The 21,550-nt window shown below is 35.2% G+C and overlaps 1 protein-coding gene across 1 annotated transcript in view; it reads left to right on the top strand.

Moving 5' to 3' along the window:
• Positions 1 to 5,500: 5,500 nt before the first annotated feature.
• The window catches only part of LOC111571736 (thyrotropin-releasing hormone-degrading ectoenzyme-like), a 280,894-nt gene continuing 264,844 nt past the window's right edge, over positions 5,501 to 21,550 (top strand). Inside the window, exon 1 of the mRNA XM_055006866.1 lies at positions 5,501 to 5,518. The gene's annotated coding sequence lies outside the window, so the exon portion shown is untranslated. The remainder of the gene's footprint in view (positions 5,519 to 21,550) is intronic.

A 21,550-nucleotide genomic window follows, 5' to 3' on the forward strand; every position in this document is an offset into this window, starting at 1 on the left:
GCCACTGGGGGGAAAGTTACTGACATTTCCAGCTTTATTAAAACCTCCAAAGACAAAAAATGACAGAAATATCTGGTTTTCTGCTGTTGCTTTCTGACAGTTTTTCCATTAAAGTGTTTCAGGTTTCAGTCAGTGCTCCTGATATTTAATGTGCTGCTAATGTTTGATAGGTTTCACATTTAAAGAGTAAAATATGTCACTAATTAACAGCTTGAACTGAATAATGTTTGGTTCTTTAAGGAACGTACACGATCTTCTGTTGTTTTCTGCCTGAAATGTTTCCAGGATCTGAAGCTGAAGACAAAATGACCGACAGGAGAAAAAACAACAAAAATCAAAGTCAGAGTTTTTTTATTTTTTATTTTATTTTTTCTGTCCTTCGCTGCAGTTGTCACATTTGCCTGGTTTCCAAGGAAACTGAATTATTTCCCCTCAGATGCATCATGATGCTGTTTTCCTGTGTCTGTCTTTGGATGGATTCATGCAGGGAAGGATGGAGACACTTTACACGAGTTTAGATGCTGAAATAGATCTAAAATATGATGTTAGATCTAAAATATGATGTAAATCTGTTGATTCAGAGCCGTTAGGTTGATAAAAACTGCAGGAGTTACAGAAAAGGTGCAAAATGTGAGGAAGTAATGGTGCTTTTATTGATCTTACTGATTAAAAAATGACTTTAAATGAATAAAAATGTTGGATAGTTTCATGCAATCTGAAAATGACATGACCTGACCCGATTATATCCTCTAAATATGTCAATTTCTTCAGATCTGACTAATGATTATCCCGTTTGAATGGAGGTTTACGAATAAATTATTACTTAATATGTTGTTTTTTAGAGCATTTGTTCGAGCAATTTTGGATAACTTTTAAGTATTTTGTACAGTTTCTTTTTGCCATTTTGGACAATTTTCTTCTAATTATGGATTCTTTAAAGAAAAACTGGATATGTTTGAGGCATTTTGGGCTACTTTAGTTTTTTTTTTTTTTTTTTAAAGAAAAATTAGAACATTTTGAGTCATTCTGGACTATTTTGGGGTAGTTCTGGTGAAATTATGACACATTTTGGACAATTTTCTTTGTAATTTGAAAATCTTAAAAGAGAAACTGGATAAAATTTTAGGTGTTTTGGACCACTTTTGAGTAATTTTTGACTTTTTAAAAGAAAAACTGGATGAATTTGATGCATTTTGGCCACCATTTTATAGTCATTTTCAATGTTTTTCTTACAATCCTGGGATTTTTTTTAAAGACTATTTTAGAATAATTCTGGCGAAATTATGACACATTTTGGACAAACTGAAACAGAAAACACATCCACTGCTTGTTTCTAGCTTCACTTTCAGCTTCACTAAACACACATCTCAAAGTGTAAAATCCACCAGAGTCCGGCCGATCTCTGCTCTCCACAGCTTCCCTTCAAATTCCCCCAAAGCTCCTTGGAATCCTTTGGGTAGCTTTGAGGCAGAAAACAGCGTTTCCGGCTGTTTTTTTGTGCCGTGGCTGCAGATTTTCTTTTTGTTTTGCCGCTCGGAGACTCGACCACAGCTGTCAACGCTGCTGAGGCGGTAATCCTGCGTTCAAGCGTTCGCTCCACTGGGTTTGGAAGGTGTAACTTCGTCTTGTATCGCTGCCGACACCGAAACCTTTTTAAGCTGTCAGGCCCGATATCTGCTCTTTCCGGCTAAGAGGTGTGTGTGTGTGTGTTTGCTCAGCGACGGCACAACAGAGCTGTAAATGGAGTTTAAATTTTAAACGACCTTCCTGACCTTAAGCTCACTTTCTTTTTTCGCGTCTTGGCGGCGTGACAGCTGTGGTCGTGACCTCAGATGCTGTTTCCTCCGAATATCTAAAAGAAAAAGAAAATGTTGCAGAGATGCAGAAAAAAAAGGAAAGAAAAGGAAAGAAAAATAGCTTATAGTCCTGCAGCATATTTAAAGTGCAACGGCCCTCAATGAAACTCAGGTTTCAAGGTCTTGTTAATGTCAAACTGCTGGTTAATACGAGGTTTAAAGTTCAGCTCCACTTGATCCTGTTGGAGCTTTTGATCAGGACACTTGGTCTTTATCAGCAGCTGAAAGCCACATTCTAGCTGTTTAGATTTCCATTTAGTGTCCATTTAAAGGAACGTTACGTCCATGTACACTTAAGAGTAACTATGGCAAAGATGTGATACATATTTTAGTGTATTTAATGAAGTTTTACCTTCATACTGTGAATATTTTAAAAGTTCGAAGGTCTTAGGGTGACTTTTCTATCATTTGAGCCTCAAATCTTCATCAGTACAGCAGATAGACATGACATTTTAGGAGGAAAAACACATTTGCCTTCTGGTAACAATTACAATTAAAGTAACTAAAAAAAAAGCTGGAAAATTACCACAAAAACAGACAACTTAACCACAAAAAGAGACCACATCACCAGGAAAATTACCACAAAGAAACACAAAATCAGCACAAAAATAATACAATAACTTTATTAATCCCGAAGGGAAATTCAATAAAAGACCCCAAATCACCACAAAAAAGAGGTAAATATCTACTGAAAGATGCAAAATAATCACAAAAAGTCCCAAACTATCACAAACAGAGACAAAATCAGTCCAAAAAATCAAAATTGCCACGAAAAGACCCCAAATCACCACAAAAATGGGTGAATATAACACAGAAAGACACAAAATCTCCACTAAAAGATGCAAAATTACCACAAAGACTCATCTTACTCTTTATCTACAGTTATTTAATAGTCAAAGTTTTATCTTCATACTTTGAATATTTCCAGAGTTCCAGGTCCTTGAAGTCCATAGCGGTGGGTCCAGATTTATTACTTCTTAATGGACTTTTTCAATCATTTCTGTGCTTCAGAACTTCATCAGTCCAGCAGATAGACACATGACATTTTAGGAGGAAAAACACACCTGAGTTCTGGTAAAAACTGACATCAGATCATTTTTACATCCATCGAGGTGACATAATCAGGAGACAAAATCTAGATTTTGTCTACAGAAAATATGATCTTTGCCACAAAAGACGCAAAATCACCACAAAAGCAGGCAAAATGACTTCCATAACGCAAAATCGCCACAAAAACGTGCAAAATCAATACAAAAAGGATCAAAATTACTCCAAAGAAATACAAAATCACCACAAACAGATTCAACTCTCCACGAAATGACACAAAATCTCCACAATAATGCAAAATCATCAAAAAAGATGCAAAACGACCCCAAAAATGACACAAATCATCTTCAAAATAGGCAAAAATACTTCCATGACTCAAAATACTCACAAAAACATGCAAAATCAACACAAAAACGATTGGCAATACTACAAAGAAACCTGAGATTGCCACAAAAAGACCTTAAATCTGCCAAAAAAGTAAAATGGACACAAGATTCAAAATTACCACAAAAGACAAAACATAAAAATATGCCAAAAAGTCAAAAGTAACACAAAAAGATTCAAAATGAACACAAAAAATCCAAAATAACTACAAACACAAAAACATCACGAAAGATTCTCCACTAAAAGACACAAAAACTCCAATAAAATAGGTAAAAATATCTTGATAACTCAAAATTGCACAAAAAACATGCAAAATCAATACATAAAGGGTTGAACTTACTACAGAAAAAACAGAAACCACCATAAAAAGACATAAAATTTGCCAAATAAAGCAAAAATTACCTTAAAACATGCAAAATGACCACAAAAAATGTCAAAATAACCACAAAATTGACTAAATGACTTCCATGACTCAAAATAGCCACAAAAACATGTGAAATCCATACTAAAAGGGTCAAAATTACCACAAAACCACACAAAACCACCACAATAATGCCAAATCAATGACCACAACAAAACATAAGATCAGTCATGGACGTGACCTAGAAATTTATCATCTTGAGTTACTTCCTGTTTTATTTTGTTGAGATCCCTGCCCTTGTACATCTCTTGTTATTTTACTTCCTTTGTCTCAGTTTCCCTCCTCTTTGATTGGCCACATTGGTTTGACCTGAGTCTAATTCTCTGTATATTAACCAGAAGTCCTGGTTCTTCTCTGGTTTTATCAGTTTGTTCTGCTGGATTTACTGCAGTTCTTCCTTTACCTCCACCAGGTTTGTGTTCTGCTGTTTTGCTCACTTCTTGTTCAGTTGCTGTTTTTTTCAGTTTGGATTTTATTCCTGCACTTTCAGCCATTGTCTGTTTGCTCCACTGTCTTTGTTTGCTTGGTTGAGTTTTGATGAAAGTTTCATGATGTTGCCTGTCTGAGGTTTCTGCTCTCAGGTCCTCCTCTGAACACTTTCTGGCACAGTTTAGACATTAAAGGTCTTAAAAATCCAAACACATTCAGTGTTTCTAGATTTTTGTTCAGAACCCACGAGTTGATTTAAGGGTTTAGGGTTCTATGTTCCACCTCTGTTCACCTCCAACCGGACCAGCATGCAGCATGTGGCGCATCTCCCTACAGCGAGCCGCAGTCTGAAAATTTACATAAAGTAGACTCGACTTCCACTTTATGCAAATTCTATGCGGCGTGCGGAGACCTGACGCATCGCGGAACTTCTGTCAAACGTCTAAACTAGCCATCGTTGAACTAAAACGAGGACAGATTCAACTACTGCACAGCTTGTTTCTCAACTCAAATGCTTTCAGAAATACTTTTCGCTCAAGTGTTTTCAAAATAAAAGAGAAAGTTTGTGGCTGAGCCGCCATGTTGGTCCAACGCATCTGCCGGACTGTCGAGCTGTCATGTGACCACCTAGTGACCGCCCACCATGCGGGTGATTTTCAGATGCAGGAAAAATGCATCTAGTGGACACGTGGCTTAAGGCTCTTTAATGTTGTCAGAGTAGAACCAGGTGGGTCTGTAAAGAACTATCTGGAAAATGGTTCCTTAAAGAACTTATTTTTGCTCTGCAAAATGCAATTTATGATGCCCAAATTAAGCTTTTTTTAAAAAAATATTTCTGTGATGCACTTTGGGGGATTCTTTAAAGAACTTCTTGCTATTTGTGTTATCAAAGTAGTCCGTGAAGAACTCTCTGAAGAATTGTTCCTTAAAAAAAACAATTTTTCCTCCTCAGAGCTCTATTCATGATGTCTAAATGAACCATATTTTCATGTTTCTTTGAGGTATCTATGTGGATTATTTAAGAAAACTTTTGCTAAAAGTTTCTTTGTGAAACTAAAATGGTTCCTCTGTAGCTTCACTGCAGAAAACCTTTTAGTTCCAGTTAGAACCTTGTTTTCTTGAGTGTACACCAGGATGACGAGGTTTGAGGCTATACTTGCTGCATAAGGAATGAAAATAAAATAAAAAAGAGTTTTGCTTTTGCCAGTGGATCTGAAAATGCAACTTTATCTAAAAGTAAACTTCATGTTCTTCTGCTGCAGGTTCTCCTGGTGGATCTGAACATTGGATCGAGGTTCCCTTCCAGCTGAATGACCTCCTTCAATGCAAATGAAAGCTCTTCTCTGAACTCCTTCTCGACGTGGAGACTTGATCCCTGAAGGTACGTTTGCACCGACAGTGAATTTCATTTGCATTAATTTCACCTCTGGATTGTTTACTTCCTCCTCATGGACCAGACAGACGTTAGCTTCAAGCTAACAAACTCTCTGAACCTCGTCTGTCTGAACATTTAGAAACCGGAGTCATGAACTTGTTGGTTTCAGCTGTTTGCTGGATTCACTGGTTGTGTTTAACAATCGACTTATTATTTTTGAGGAATTTTTATCATTGTTTTCAGTGAAATTGGATCTGTCTGTTGAGGATCTTTCTGTTTCATCCAGAGTTGTGAAGCTCTTTGTCCGTTTCAGTTTGAACTCAGTAAGACTGAGATATAACTGATGGTTTGAAGGTACATGTAAAGGATTGTTGCTACAATATGTTTTTTACATATCTTTACAGAGTTTAGAAACTATCGTCTAAACCAACTAAAACTATTTTGTCTAAGAGTTTTTTTCGACACGACAAACAAGATATTTATGTTTCGGTGACGTCAAACTTGACTAGCATGCTAACTCTCCTTCGACTCTCCCTTTAGGGGTTTCCATCCTCTTTTTTTTCCTGCTTATCTGAGATCTAGTCGCTTGTTTGTACAAAATTTATCAAATGTATAAATGTATTTTGGGTCAATGGTTCACTAAGAGCAGGTCACAGTTCTCTGGATTGGTGTTTAGATGGTGTCATCCACCTCCATCCACCAATCAGAGCGTAGCGATTCCACCTGGACACAATCATTGATCTCCACAACATTTGGATTCTTTAATCGGGTCGCCAAAATAAAATTCAGTTTGAAGGTCACTGATTTTATCACAGTTTGAGACACTACTTGATGCATTTACACATATTTTGAGTAATTTTGGATGTATTTTGACAAGTTTTTGTTTTTAATTTGAAAACTATTAGTGATTCCAGTAAAGCTTTGACACATTTATACAACTTTTAGGTATTTTGGACAGTTTTTATCAAGTCATTTTGTAAATGTTTTGATAAAATTGGATAAATTTGAGGAATTTTCGAAGAAATTTTGAACATAACTTTTTTCAAGGGGTTAATTTGGATAGTTTAAATTTATAAGTTTGAGTCACTTCAGGTGATTATTGAGTAATTTTTGGGAAGTCTTGAGACATTTGGACAACTAAACCAGAAACACATCCAGGGTACCAATGACGGTTTCTACGACTGAAGACATTAAACTGCTGCAGTTTTACTGTTCATACTGCGATATATCCCATAATATTGATGCTCAAAGATGGGTTTAGAGAAGAAGAGGAGAAACCAGCTGTAGGTTTCGACTGTGACCACTGGATGGATGTAAAATGAACCCTTCTTGGGTCACTTTGACTACAGTGATTATGTTTCTTTGTGGTAATTCTGGACATTTTGTGGAGATATTACATCTCTTTGTGTTGATTTTATGTTTCTTTGTGGAAGTTTTAGGCATTCTATTATGATTGCATCTTTTTATGGTAATTTAGCTTTTTTGGCAGATTTGTTTTTGTGGTGACTTAATAGTTCTTTGTGGTAATTTCGACCCTTGTGTTGATTTTACATGTTTTTCTGGCTGTTTTGAGTCATAGAAGTAATTTTGCCAATTTTTGTGGGGAAAATTGTAATAAAATTACCAAAATCCAGATTTAGTCTTTAGACTGTCAGACCTGGATGGATTCTTGGGTCACTTTCAGCCCCTTTTGGGTGGTTTTATATCTTTTGTCATATTTTGTTTGTTTGTGGTGATTCTGGACATTTTGTGGAGATATTACATCTTTGGGTTGATTTTATGCTTCTTTGTGGAAATTTTAGGCATTTTCTTGTGATTACATCTTTCTGTGGCAATTTTACATCTTTTGTGGTGAACTTGTGTTTCTTTGTGTTTGTTTTGCATCTTTTTTTGCAGCAGTTTTGTTTCTTGTTATGATTCTACATGTTTTTCTGGAGATTTTGAATCTTGTTTTGGTGATTTTCTGTCTTTTTGTGGTCATTTAATGTTTCTTTGTGGCAAAGGTGCTTGTGGTAATTTTTCATTTTTCATTTTTTGTTGTGATTTTGTGTTTCTTTGTGGTAATTTTGGCCATTTAGTGGTGACTGCATCTTTTTGTGGTAATTTTGATTGTTGTTATTGTGATTGTGTGAATTTTTGTAGAGATTTTGCATTTTCTGTGGTCATTTTGTGTTTGTGGTAATTTCAGCCATTTTTTTTGATCTTCTGTGTCTTGTAGTGATTTTGTGTCTCTTTGTGGTCATTTAATGTTTTTTTGTGGCAACTTTGACCTGTTTTGGTAATTTGGTGTTTCTTTGTAATACTTTCAGCCGTTTTATGGTAATTTTGCATCTTTTTGTGATAAATTTGTGTTTCTTTGTGGTAATGTTGCATCTTGTTGTGGGGTTTTTATATTTTTTTGTGGTGATTTTGCGTCTTACAGATGAATGAATCTGAAACTGATCTGGTTTCAGTTTCTGCCAGAACTCAGATGTGATTTTCCTCCTAAAACATCATGTTTCTATCTGCTGTGCTGATGAAACTTTTCATCCACTAATCCAACAATCAACGTACGTTTCTCTGATTTATTTCACTGTTCTCCCTCATAAACCTCCATAAAACTCCGACTCTCTCTGGATCTGGTTGTGTTTCTGTCGATGAACATGTTCGGTTCTGCTTCAAAGGCCGTCAGAGTCTCTGGGTTTGTCACGACGACGTTCTGTCGACCTCCTGCAGTGAAACGAGACTCAGAGTGCTGGTGTGTTTCCGTCAGTGTGTGTTTCCATTGGTGTGTGTTGGTGTGTTCTATCAGTGTGTGTTTTCTATGTGTGTGTCTTTGCTGACTCAGTTCTTCGGGTGAAATCCCTGAAGCTCGACTGTCAAACTGTTTTTCTTATACAGTCTTTGGTGTCTTTTTTCTCTCTACTGTACATCAGCAGCCTCTTCTTCCGTCTTTTAGTTTCTCTTTGTGGATTTAGAAGATGTTTCGTGAAGCTAACTAATTATGTCATCATGAAGGATGGTACTCAGTGATCGATAATCGATTAAAAACCTGTGTTATACGAAGCAACAACAACAAAAAACAGACAAATTAAGACTGAAACTTAAATGTAACACAATGTGGGTACTAAAGTATAAATCTGTTCTCTCAAAAAATATTTAAAAAGATTAAAATGAGATAATATCCCATTTTTGTTTGTAGTTTAAAATGGAAAAATTACAAAATAAGACCTATTTCCTTTTCCCTTTATGTCGTATTTTATGTTTTTGATTAAAGACGGAACTAAAACTGGACCCTTTTTTTGTATTTCTCGGTTTTTATTTTGTTTAAATAATATTAAAAAGATTTTTTCTGTTTCTTTTTTGTTTGTGTTGTTGTTTTAAAATGGAATAACAAAATACAGGCCAATTTTCTTGTCTTTTTAAAGTTTTTCGCGAAAGGAAAATGAATAATGGCCCCATTCACATTTTTTTCTTTCTGCCTTTTTAAAAAATATATTTTTATTGTATTTGGTTTAAAAGGGGAAAATTTTTTGCGATTTTCCTGTGTTTTTATTTATTTATCTTGGTTTAAAATAGAAAAACAATGGAAGAATGGGCCCATATTCAACATTAAATTTTTTTTTTTTTTTAAAGAGATTTGAAAAAATGGAGAGAAAATTTAAACTGAAAAAAAAACTTTCTTGGTTTGAAATGGTTAAAACAAACAAAAAACCAGGTCTGTTTTATTATTGTTGTTGTTGTTATTATTATTATTATTATTATTATTATTATTATTATTATTATTATTATTATTATTATTATTATTATTATTATCATTATTATTATTATTATTATTATTATTATTATTATTATTATCATCATCATTAACAACAATTACAGCAAAAAAGTCAAATATAATATAAATAAATAAATATAATTAAAATCTAAATCTAAATAAAAAGGGATTCTACCAAACCCTAAACTGAGCTGTTTGCCACTTTGATGGGTTTTAATCGATGAGTTTAGTTAATTTTTGCTTCATTTTCTGAACCGTAATCTGCGTTTTTAATCAGAAACAGTCAGAAAATGCACCAGTTCCTGTCAGATGAAGTAAAACTGACTCATTATTTTTACTGGACGACGACCGATCTGATTTTATTCACAGTCACTCATCTGAAGGTCGAATCTGAGCCGATTTAAACCTGAATGAAGCCGTCGGATCCGACTTTCTGCTGATTCATTCAGTCTGAACTCAGCAGGAAACTGTTTGTCTGAAGCAGCAGTTATTGTCAAAGAAGCGCAAACAACTTTTTCTGTTTTTTTTTATCAGCTGCAGACTATCAGTTATTCATGAATCTGTTCCTTCTTGTTTGTTTAAATCCTCCGAAACAGCAGCAGGTCGAGTTTCTACTAGTTATTTTATTATTTCTGCATCATGATCTGGTAAATTACACACATTTTTTTCTAGTTTTAGTCCAAATTCTAATATATTTTACCATTTTTGGGTTATTTTTAAGGCAGTTTAGGTGTTTTATATTTATACATTTTGTACAGGATATTTTTTGTAGACCATAGCTGTAAATAATCAAGTTTTTAGATTTTATAGTTATATAGTAGCTTCACTAGTACTGTACTATGAATTTTCTTTTCTTTTTATTACAAATTCTAATATTTCTGCTACTTTCTGAGTATTTTTTGACTTTTTAACATTATTTTTCAAGAAATTACAATATTAGAACACTAATATATTTGTATATGTTACTGTTACTATAATACTAATGTAATAGTAATAATAATAATATGTTGCAGTGCTATTAATAAACAGGACAAAACTTGAAATACTGCCAGAAATAGCATCGTAGTAGAAATTCTTTGTATGTTTTGTATAAATTCTACCATTTCTTGTAATTTATAGGTATTTTCAAAATGTTTTCTTATTTAAATAAGTAAATAGTAATATTAAAATAATATTATATCACAAATTGTAATATAATATTGTAATTTGCAATACTTGAATAATGTCAGCAATAAATTTTTCAAGTTTTAACGGATATTTATATTAGCTTTCATGGAATTCAATTACTATTAAATTACAGATTTTTCTTTCTGTTTTTAAAACAAATTTCTGGTAATTTATGAGTTTTTAAATGTTTTTTATTCAATTATTGTTGTTGTTGTTGTTATTATTATTATTATTATTAATAATAATAATAATAATAATAATAATAATAATAATAAAAGACTGTTAAAAAGAACACAATCCAAAACTGTAAATAATGTCATAAATAAATTTTTGTTTGTCAGGTTTTTATGCATTTTTAATTTTCTTACTATTTAATTAGTATTGAATTACTGATTTTTTTTTTCTATTTTTCAAACAAATTCTAACACTTCTGGTTATTTATGGGTACTTTTTTTGTTTAGTTTTTTTCATTTTGGTTTTTTTCAATAAATTCTAATATTACAATACTATAAAACTATAAAACAGGCTAAAACTGTAAATGTCAACAACTACATTTTAGTTTCTCAGGTTTTTATAGATCTGTTAACTTTACTATTGCTGTACTGAAATTATTTTACTGTATTATATACATTTTTATATATTATTTTCTTATCAAGTTACAGATTTTTTTTAATACACATTTAAATATATTTCTGTTTTTTAAAGAATATTCTTTAAGTGATTCAGGTGCTGATATTTATTTTCTAATAGTTTCTTTGTCTTTTTTTAACACAAATTTTCATTAAATTTCAATGATTTCCTTAGTAGGGAAGAGCTTGAACAAATAAATCCTGTTTAAAGTCTCACTTTCAGCAGTTTTCAGATCCTGAACTGAAGCAAAAGCATCAAAACAGCAATAAAAAACCCTCCATTACCAGCCACTGAAGCAGAAGTAGACGGTGGCAAAATCAAATGAAGTTAAACTCCTTTAAATCTGATTTCATTTGTTTTTGCCATGTTGTTTCTGGTTTTTGCCATTTAGTGTCTGGTTTGTGCTGTCTTGTGTCTGGGTTTTGCCATTTTGTGTGTGGTTTTTGTTAAGTTGTGACTGGTTTTTGTCATGTGTCTGTTTTTTGTCACTTTGTGTCTGGTTTTTGTCCTGCTGTGTCTGGTTTTAGTCTTGTTGTGTTTGGTTTTTGTCCTGTTGTGTCTGAGTTTTGTCATGTTGTGTCTGGTTTTTGTCATGTTGTGTCTGGTTTTTGTCATGTGTTTGTTTTTTGTCGTATATGTTTGGTTTCTGTCATGTTGTGTCTGGTTTTTGTCATGTTGTGGCCGGTTTTTGTCATGTTGTGTCTAGTTTTTGTCCTGCTGTGTCTGGTTTTAGTCTTTTTATGTCTGGTTTTTGTCCTGTTGTGTCTGGTTTTTGTCCTGTTGTGTCTGGTTTTTGGCCTGTTGTGTCTGGTTTTTGTCATGTTGTGTCTGGTTTTTGTCATGTTGTGTCTGAGTTTTGTCATGTTGTGTCTGGTTTCTGTCATGTTGTCTGGTTTTTGTCATGGTCTTTGCCACATTCGTGTTCATCTTCTGGGGAACACAGATGTCTGGTCAAAGTTTGCTGTATGTGGAGATCTTTAGTGTTTAGCTGCTCTAGCGCCACCTTCAGCTCAGCCTGCATCACTTTAAAGTCAACAGTTTCCTCCTTGCAGCGGAGTCATGGTGGGATAACGGCAGCGAGTTGTTATTAAGATTGTGTAGCCTGAGCTGTGAGTGTGTTGCAGTTGTGCATCTGAGTTGTGTGTCTGTTAGCTGGACGAGTCGGCATTAAATCTCATTAAGAAGTGAGTCGTAGTGGAGCTGGTCGGCCGCCGGAGGACACACAACACCCTCACCGCTAATTTACTCATCCAGCACACACACTCATCCTGGCATTCAGACGCTGCCGGGACTGGAACATCCCATAATGAGGGTGTGTCAGTTTCCACGGCAACGGGTGACACGGGGGGCCGCCGGACAGGAATCGATTTAAATGTGTTGCTGGATGTCATCATCAGTGAATCAGAGGGGAAAGTTTGGAAGATGCTTTGAGGTTTTTCTTCCACTTTCTCTTTCTTATCTCCATCCTTTACTTCTTTCTTTACATTTCATCTGGTTTGAGTTATTTAGTGTCATTTTGTGTCTGGTTTTCATGATTTTGTGCCTGTTTATTGTCATTTTGTGTTGTTTTGGCTTTGGTTTTTGGCATGTGTTAGGTTTGTTAATTGGCATTTTGTCTAGTTTGTGTTGTTTTGTGTCTGTGTATTGTTATTTTGTGTAATTTTGTCTTTGGTTTTTGTTATCTTTGTCTAATTTTTGTTGTTTTTAATGTCTGGTTTTTGGCGTTTTGTGTCTGGTTTTTATCATTTTGTGTATTTGTGTCTGGTTTTTGTTGTTTTATGTTCAGTTTTTGTCACTTTGTCTCAGGCTTTTGTCATGTTTGTGCCTGTTTTTTGTTGTTTTGTCTTTGGGTTTTTTTTTTTTTTTTTTTGTCTGGCCTTTGTCGCTTTGTGTCTGATTCCTGTTGCTGTGTCTCTTTTTTGTTGTTTTGTGTCTTTTTATTGACGTCTTCTCTAGTTTTTGTCATTTTGTGTCTGCTTTTTGTTGTTTCATGTCTGTTGTTTTTGTGTCTTGCTTTTGGCATTTTAACTGTGGTGTTTGGCTTTTTGTCTCAGTTTTATTTCGTGTTCATTTTTCCTGTTGTTTTGTGTCCATTTTTTGTTGCTTTGTGTCTGGTTTGTATTGTTTTGTGTCTTGTTTTGTCACTTTGTGTTGTTTTGTCTCTGGGTTTTAGAGTTTTGTGTCTCTTTTTTTGGCATTTTGTGTAATTTAATTGTCATTTTCTGTCGGGTTTTGTCACTTTGTGTTGCTTTGTATCTGGTTTTGTTTTGTATCTGTTTTGTTTTTGTTTTTTGTCTGTTTATTGGTGTTGTGTCTGGTATTGTGTTTTGTGTTTGTTTTTTGCCTGTTTATTGTTGTTTGTGTCTAGTTTTTGTAATTTTGACTGTGGAGTTTGGCTTTTTGTCTCTGGTTTATGTTGTTTCATGTCCATTTTTGTTCTGTGTTGTGTGTGTTTTTCTTTATTGCTTTGTGTCTTGCTTTTGTCATGTTTGGTTTTTCAGAATTTTATGTTGTTTTGTCTCTGGTTTGTGCCATTTAGTTTCTAATTTTTGTCATTGTGTGTCTGGGTTGTGTTGTGTTTGGTTTTAAGAGTTCTATCATTCTAATGTAGCCCCGTGGAGAATAGAGCACTTAATTATATTAATGGCCTTAAAAAGTTATTAGGTTTTATGTAAAAATGTGTTAAACTAAAAGTAATTGAGTTAACTAAAACATTAAAATAGTTAATTCAGGTTAATTTTCTGTAAACACAATGGTTATTTATATCGTTGAAATAAACTGCATAGGAAAGAATGTGTGCGTGTCGGGGGGTGATCTAACTAATTACATTTAGTGGATGAGAAAATGGAAAAAACAGACTACTCCTTTTATTACCATTTAACTGTTTATTGGTCAAGGGTTAAAGGTCAAGTTGTCTTTCTGTGTAGGGATTGGTCGGGAGTGAGGAAGAGAATGTGAGGGGGCGGGAGGAAAAAAACGTGAGATGTACGTTGGAAGAGAAGACAAGATGGTGAACGGAGAGGTGCTCTGGAAGCTGAACCGGGTTTTAAGAAGCCGAGTTTCTATTGACTGGATTTACTCAGTACATGTTATGTTTGCCTTGTTAGCTGTGTGTAGTTAACGACTGCAGAGGCACAGATGTTGTTTTTGGTCTGAGTGAGAAGAAACGGAGATTCTGTGTGAGCGGGTTCAAGCTAACCGCTAAAGCTAACGGCTAAGCTAACGGCTAAGCTAGGGCCGGCGAGCCTCGTCACGGGCTGAGCGGACTTTGAACTGGACAGACTGAGGTGCTTCTGGATGAAGAATTACCTGGACAAGGAGTTACCTGGATGAGGAGTTACCTGCCGCTCCTCTGACCGTTTCTTTTCCTGAGACATTGGATTATTCGTCAGCTGGCTGCTGACTTTTCAGACACCGAGCTGTGAACGCCACGACGTGGGTTCTGCTAAAGGCTAACTGTGAGTTTGCTGACCGGAGATCAACGCCGCTGCGGGGATTTCGTGGGCTGCTTCCTGTGATCATCGTGGGTTTTCTACTCTGCACCTGGACTACGGCGAACAGCTGGAGATCGACACACAGGCCTGCAACGTTTGGGGTGAGTGTGTGAGTGTATGTGTGGGCCCACAACTTAATGAACAATATTTGGTGTTTAGTACGCGTTGTTTGTTGTGTCACATATAAGAACATTTCAGTGACACATTTGAAGGTGTTCCTTTGTGAGTTTGTTTGAGGTAAACTTAAATATTTAAAGAGATGTTTGTGTTAGTTATAAATTTAATTTCAGGGGAAGGCGTTCAGTTCGAAAGGTATTACTTTGAGTTATTTTGTGTTTAAAAATTATCAAATGGAAGGGGATATTTTTTTTGCTATTTTATTTAAAACACTGAATTAAAGTATTTTTATTTCACTCAACTATAATCAAGTTGTTGGGGGTCAGTTACTCCAATTAGCATGTAGGAACTGTGGATAAACCTAAAGGTTTGAAGTCTTGTATGCAAGGTAAGTCTACTCCACATCAGGTAAACCTTAGGGTAGCTACCTTTAGTAGTACGAACCCAAACACCCCAGTATCCTAAGTTACCACTACTTCTAGAAAGTCGTCGTAGTCTTAAATTATGGGTGCTGGGGTGCTACAATATAAATTTGCCGTTCTCCACAGAAGACATTTCTGAGTTCTCTGCTGGGGTTTGATGAGAAGTTATTGGTTTGAATTAGTTCAGAAGTTCATCATCAGAGAATCAGAGGAAGTTGGACGGAGCGTTGAGGTTTCTCTTCCAGTTTTTTTTTTTAATCTCTGTCCTAGACTTCCTTCTTTTTTCTGTTTGTTTTGAAAACAATTAGTCAGAAATTATCTTTGCATCTGCTGTACAGAAATTAGCAGTTAATTAACAAACTCAAGGAATGAAAATAAAAAAAGTAGAGGGAGGGTGGGGAGCTGACAATAAACGAGCCAGCAGCTGAGTCTGGATCGTACATAGTTTTTTTTTTTGTTTGTTTGTTGTCTTGGTTTGTCGCCAGAACTCTCAACTGTGTCTGCGGTAATTAAAGGCACGTTTGCTGCCAGCAGTAACTAGATATCTCTGGTCAGACTCCAGTAAAAACATATTAATCAGACCGAGAAGGCTTTTAGATAAGCTCCACCTCGTTGCTGAATGTTCTTGACCTTTGCTAGAGTATCTTGTCTTGATCTGGAGGAAAAGTTTAAGCAGGTTTTCAATCATTTCTGCCCAGGTGGAACGTTCTAACCTGGATGGTTAATGTTGGGGACGTCCCTTAGACAGGAAATGTACCCAAACAAGACCTCAAAGAACGTCTCAGAAAACAGATGTTAAATGTTTCAGTAGGGCGTAGGATCACTTATACCAGCTTATTTTAACACCTTTTCACTGTCCTGAAGTCAATAAGTCACGTACAAGTCTCTGTCACGGTGCTCCTTTACTACCTAAGCTCCTACAATGTTCTCTGCTTGCTAACATGTTTTTGGTCGCCTGCTCTGGTCATACTACAGCTATCTACAATACTTGAAGTGTGTATTATTTTGGAAAATGATGTCTGACACAAAAAAGACCAGATCGGGACATTTCTAGTTTATTATTACTCTCATTTTTGGTGCGACCCAAAGATAGGAAACATACCCAAAGAAGATGAAAACTTAAAGAAGGTCTCAAAAAACAGATGTAAGATGTTCCACTGGGATGTAGGATCACTTACACCAGCTTATTTTAATACTTTTTTACTGTCCTAATGTTAGTAAGTCTCGTACAAGTCTCTGTCATGGTGCTCCTTTACTACTTAAGCTCATACAATGTTCTCTGCTTGCTGACATGTTTTTGATCGCCTGCTCTGGTCATATTACAGCTAATCTACAATATTTGAAGTGTGTTTTATTTCAGAAATTGATGTCTGACACACAAAAAAGACCAGATCGGAACATTTCTAGTTTATTATTACTCTCATTTTTGGTGCTACCCAAAGATTGGAAACATACCCAAAGAAGATGAAAACCTCAAAGAAGGTCTTAAAAAACAGCTTTAAGGTGTTCCACTAGGATGTAGGATCACTTACACCAGCTTATTTTAATACTTTTTCACTGTCTTGAAGTCAGTAAGTCTCGTACAAGTCTCTGTCACAGTGCTCCTTTACTACTTAAGCTCCCACAATGTTCTCTGATCGCTAAAATGTTTTTGGTCGCCTCCTCTGGTCATACTACAGCTAATCTACAATACTTGAAGTGTGTTTCATCTTGTAAAATGGTATCTGACTCAAAATAAGACTTCATTGGGATATTTCTAGTTTATTTTTACTCTCACTATTGGTGAAACAACCCAGAATTGCATAACTAGGTTTGTGACATTAGTCGACGAAATGATTTGGTCATTTTTTGGTCCTTGTACGTCATTTGGCTCCCATTTGTGTTTTTTCTGTCATTTTGTGGTCATTTTGTTTCTGTTTTTCATCACATTTTGGTTATTTTGACATTTTAATCTTAGCAGAAGTGGCATTTTGTGTCAGTTTTGCTACCCAATGGGCATTTTTAATCACTTTTTTGGATAATGTGTGAAATTTTCTAGTTATTTTATCATTTACTGGTTATTATTTTGGGTTTTATGTCACTTTGGGGTCATTTTGAGCTCCTTCATGGTAATTTTTAATCACTTTTTGTTGAATTTGTAGCATTTTGTGGTTGGTTTTTTTTTAAATTTTGGGGGGGGCTTTTTTTTGGTTGTTGTACTTCATTTAGCTCCAAATCATAGAAAGCAAACTGTCTGATTTCCAAATCAGCAACCAATCAAATGCCTCTATTGTGAGTCCATTTGGATTCCTGTTTTAACAGAAGGAACCACACTGAACATCTTAATGGGATCTGCTTGGCTGCCCTGCCTTTAATAATATTTTTATTCTCCAGTCTGAGGCTTTTATGTTGTTGTTTTATGAGCTCCCGTCTCCGTTCTCATGAATAATAAATCTGTATAGTCCACTTTTTTAATAGGACGGCATCAGTCAGCGTTTTATTGACCCGTAAAGCCGAAGTGCGACTTATGTTTCTGTTTGCCCAGATGATAAACTGCAGGACAATCGGGGGATTTGTAGAAGGATGCGTTTATTGCGACCCTATTCATGTCGTAAAGTTTAATTATTTAAACGAATAAGACGCGTAAAGCCGAGAGTTGAGGTTCCATGTTAACTCAATTAGTTCATCTAGGACCAAAAAACAGATGATAAATGGATGTAAAGTGAAATTATAGATGAAAAACTAGAAACACAACAAAGACGGAAACACGACTTTAAACCAGCTGAATCTGCGACGACACCTTCTCCTTCTTCATTACTACAAGTTTGAGGTTCCTGACCTCCATCTGAACACGTTTCTCATGTTTTTCCTTTTTTAAAATCTACTTCCAGTAAAAAGGTCACCGTTGTCCTTTCTGACCCGCCATCTTTAATTACACTTTCATGGTGTAATGAGGATTCATTTCAGGCGAGCAGCGATTAACCCTCCAAACTCAAAGCAGCAGTTTCTTCAGATTCAATTCCTTTTTTTCTTTGCTCCTGTGAAATTAAATAGGTTTGTCTATGAAACCAGAACAACCAATGTTTTTTATGCAGCAGTTAGAACGATGGAAATCAAAAGAAAAACAGTAGCAAAAGTTACATCTCTTTATTTCTTCTACAAAGCTGTATAAAACCCACAGTCAGCATGTTCAACCAACAGTTGGAAATTAAATGGCAGTTCTACATACTATATATATATTTAGCTATTTACATTTTCATTTCGTTTCCACACTAGTCTTCCTCTGTTTTGTTTACACAGCCTGCAGTTCATCCTAAAAAGTTGGTCGTAGCCAAGTTAGAAATGGTTTCCAAATTGCACCATAGACATTTTTTTCTTACACAGTCTCTTTAGTGCAATTGATTAATTATTGGTGGTTATTTTATGATGATATTTTAGGTTGTCGTTTGCCATTTTGCTGCCATTAGCAGTTGTTTTATGTCACTTTGTGGTCATTTTGTGTTACATGACCATAGTTTTTATTCACTCTGGTTAATTTGTGTAATTTACTGGTTGTTTCTTTCATTTTTTGGTTTTGGTTTACCATTTTGCAGCCATTTTGCCTCCATTTATGGCTGTTTTATGTCACTTTGTGGTAATTTTGGGACTGTTTTTCATTCCATTTTGATTATTTTGACATTTTATCGTTAGCAGAAGCAGCATTTCGTTTCACTTGCTGGTCATTTTGTGCTACTTGATGGCAATTTTTAATCACTTCTTGGTTAATTTGTAAAATTGACTTTTAAAAAAAAAAAATTTTTTTTGGACGTTTTGGTTGTTGTGGTCATTTAGCTCCCATTCGAGGTAGTTTTATGTCAATTTGTGGTCATTTTTTTTCATCACATTCTGGTTATTTCAACATTTTAAAGTCAGCAGAAGGAGCATTTTGTATCAGTTTGTGCTTGTTTTGGTCATTTTGAGCCAATTGATGGTAATTTTGAATCACTTTTTGTTTAATTTGTATAGTTTTGCTTCTATTTATGTTTGTTTTGTCATTTTGTGGCCATTCCGGGGCTGTTTTTCATCACATTCTGTTTTATTCGGTCTGAATTGGACATGTACATATAAAATCCTCCAAATTGCTATTTACAGTTTTTTTTTTTGTGATGAATGGAGTTAAAAGCAGCAACCATGTGACCTTGATGCTGCTTTATTTTAGCTAATAAACTGTTGGTGGCATTGTTCCGAACGCTCAGATGTCTTTGAGACGGCTCGGCATTGATCGATGCTGCTGTTTGATGAAGGATTTATTGCTGAGCAGGAGCAGACAGGCGGGATGGAGTTATTTCAGACGAAGCTTTACTTAACAAGGTTACTCCCGCCGGAGTGGAAGTGAGCGGCGGAGAGGTCGAGTCTGCCGAGGTCGGAGGTCGAAACGCAGCGCTAAGCGTCTGGAACAGAAAACGAAGATTCAGCTTGAGTGCTTTCTGTCCTCGTATCACTTCTCTGTAATTGTGGAACCAACTTTCCTTCTTTGTGCATCGACATATGACCTTCCTAGAGATGTTAATCAGCAATTCTTACCCAATTAATCCAAGTTATTCACCTTAAATCCTCAAAGTATATACAAAAATATATTGCTTCTGACTGATCATGATGAAAATCTTGAAAAAAAAATACAAACTGAAGTTGAATTTATTGGATTAATTGGAGACAACAAAGTTCCCACAGGTTGCTGTTACCGATACTGGAAAGAAACTGGATGTTTAGCAGTTTGTTGTGGAAACAGTGCGTGCAGTTCAGCCGAGAAATCACAGAATGTTTTTGTTACATTACTGTAGATGAGTTTTTCGTCAAATATTTTTAAGCATTTTTTTGTTCATCGTCAAATGAGACACGTAGACTGAAGTGATTTCGACAAAACGCTGCAAATTTAAGCTTAGATTCAGTCATTTTTCCACCAGAATCATTGAGGGAACGACAGAAGCTTTAAAATCTAGTTGTATTCTTATAGGTTCTTGCTCTGGAAAATTGGTTTATTTTGGTGATTTCTTTGATAACATTCCTTTCACTCACTATTTACATTTTTATTAGTTCGCATTCTTGTCTTTTCTGTGCACCATGTAGACACTGCCTGCAGTTCAGCCAAATAACCCCCCCCACCCGAAAGTTTTAGTCTTTCTAAACAACTTTAACTCTTGTTGAGAAAATTTCCAATCCCTTTGTACTAAATTTTAGTAAATCTGGAATAATATGAATCATTTTGAATAATTTCAAGTAATTCTGACCAAACATTTGAATCCTTTGGATCCATTTTTAGTAATTTCTGACAATTTTAACTATTTTTGAGCATTGGTTTGTCATTTTTGATCATTAAAGAGTCACTTTACACAAAGTTTCTCTCATTTTGTACAAGCTTTGAATCATCCTGAATGCTTTTAGCTCATTTTAATGAGGTTTTATCAAGTTGTGACTCATTTCGAAAAATTTGAACTAATATTGGAAAAACATTTGAATCCCTTTGCACCAGTTTTTAGTTAATTTTGGACAATTGTAGCTCATTGTCAGCATTATTTTGTCATTTTTAAAAATCATTTTAGTCTCACTTTAGCAAGTTTTTGTACAAGCTTTGAATCATTCTCAATGCTTTTACCTCATTTTGATGAACTTTTGTCAAGCTTTGACCTGATTTGGCAATTTCAAGTCATCTTGGACACATTTGTAGTCATAAAAAGATTTCTGGCGTCTGTCCAGTTTAGCTAGCTACCTGAGGCTCAAGCTAACATGAACTGATTGGATCTTGCGGCAAACATTAAGTATCAGTGGATTGTGGATTGCCGATTGTTAATGTGAGTGACTGTTAGTTTAAAATAGTTGTTTAAGATTTGCTTCCCTGCTGCTCTTTCACATGTGAGGAAGTTCAGGTCGGTTGTTTGGGTTTTTAGGGAGTTTGTTGTCTTTTATAGAAAAAAGACACTCGATTCATTCTCTGCACTTTTATACTTCAACTCCACATCATGCTATAGACGAAATAAATCTATTTTGTTTCTACAAAGCAACATGCGTTGATTGAACCATTAAGTCCAACCTTTCTGGTTCTTTCTAAATCTGTAAATTACTATTTTTGGTCCAAATTTGCCACTGTTTCACAAAAAAAAAATTTGAGAGAAGTTCAAAGAGAAAAGATGACGTATCTTTCAGTAAGATGCTTGTTTTTGCTTTTCTTATCCCCTTTATCGTCATGTAGATTTATTCGATGGCCCTTTCAAAGCCCTCGACCCAGAGGTTGGAAACCACAAGTTAAAACTAGTAACTTCACTACAGGTGGCTGGTTTATCCCAAAGCCTACTGTTTGGAATCACTTTAAGGTGGTTTGCAGACAGAATTTGTTCATTTTTTTTCCCTGTCTTGCTGCAGCAGCAGAACAAACGTCACAAAGATAAAAAGCATAAATATGCATGGATGTAATTTCAGACCTCGATCTGGAGAATCA

The sequence above is a fragment of the Amphiprion ocellaris genome, chromosome 21 (assembly GCF_022539595.1).
Source record: "Amphiprion ocellaris isolate individual 3 ecotype Okinawa chromosome 21, ASM2253959v1, whole genome shotgun sequence".
NCBI lineage: Eukaryota > Metazoa > Chordata > Actinopteri > Pomacentridae > Amphiprion > Amphiprion ocellaris.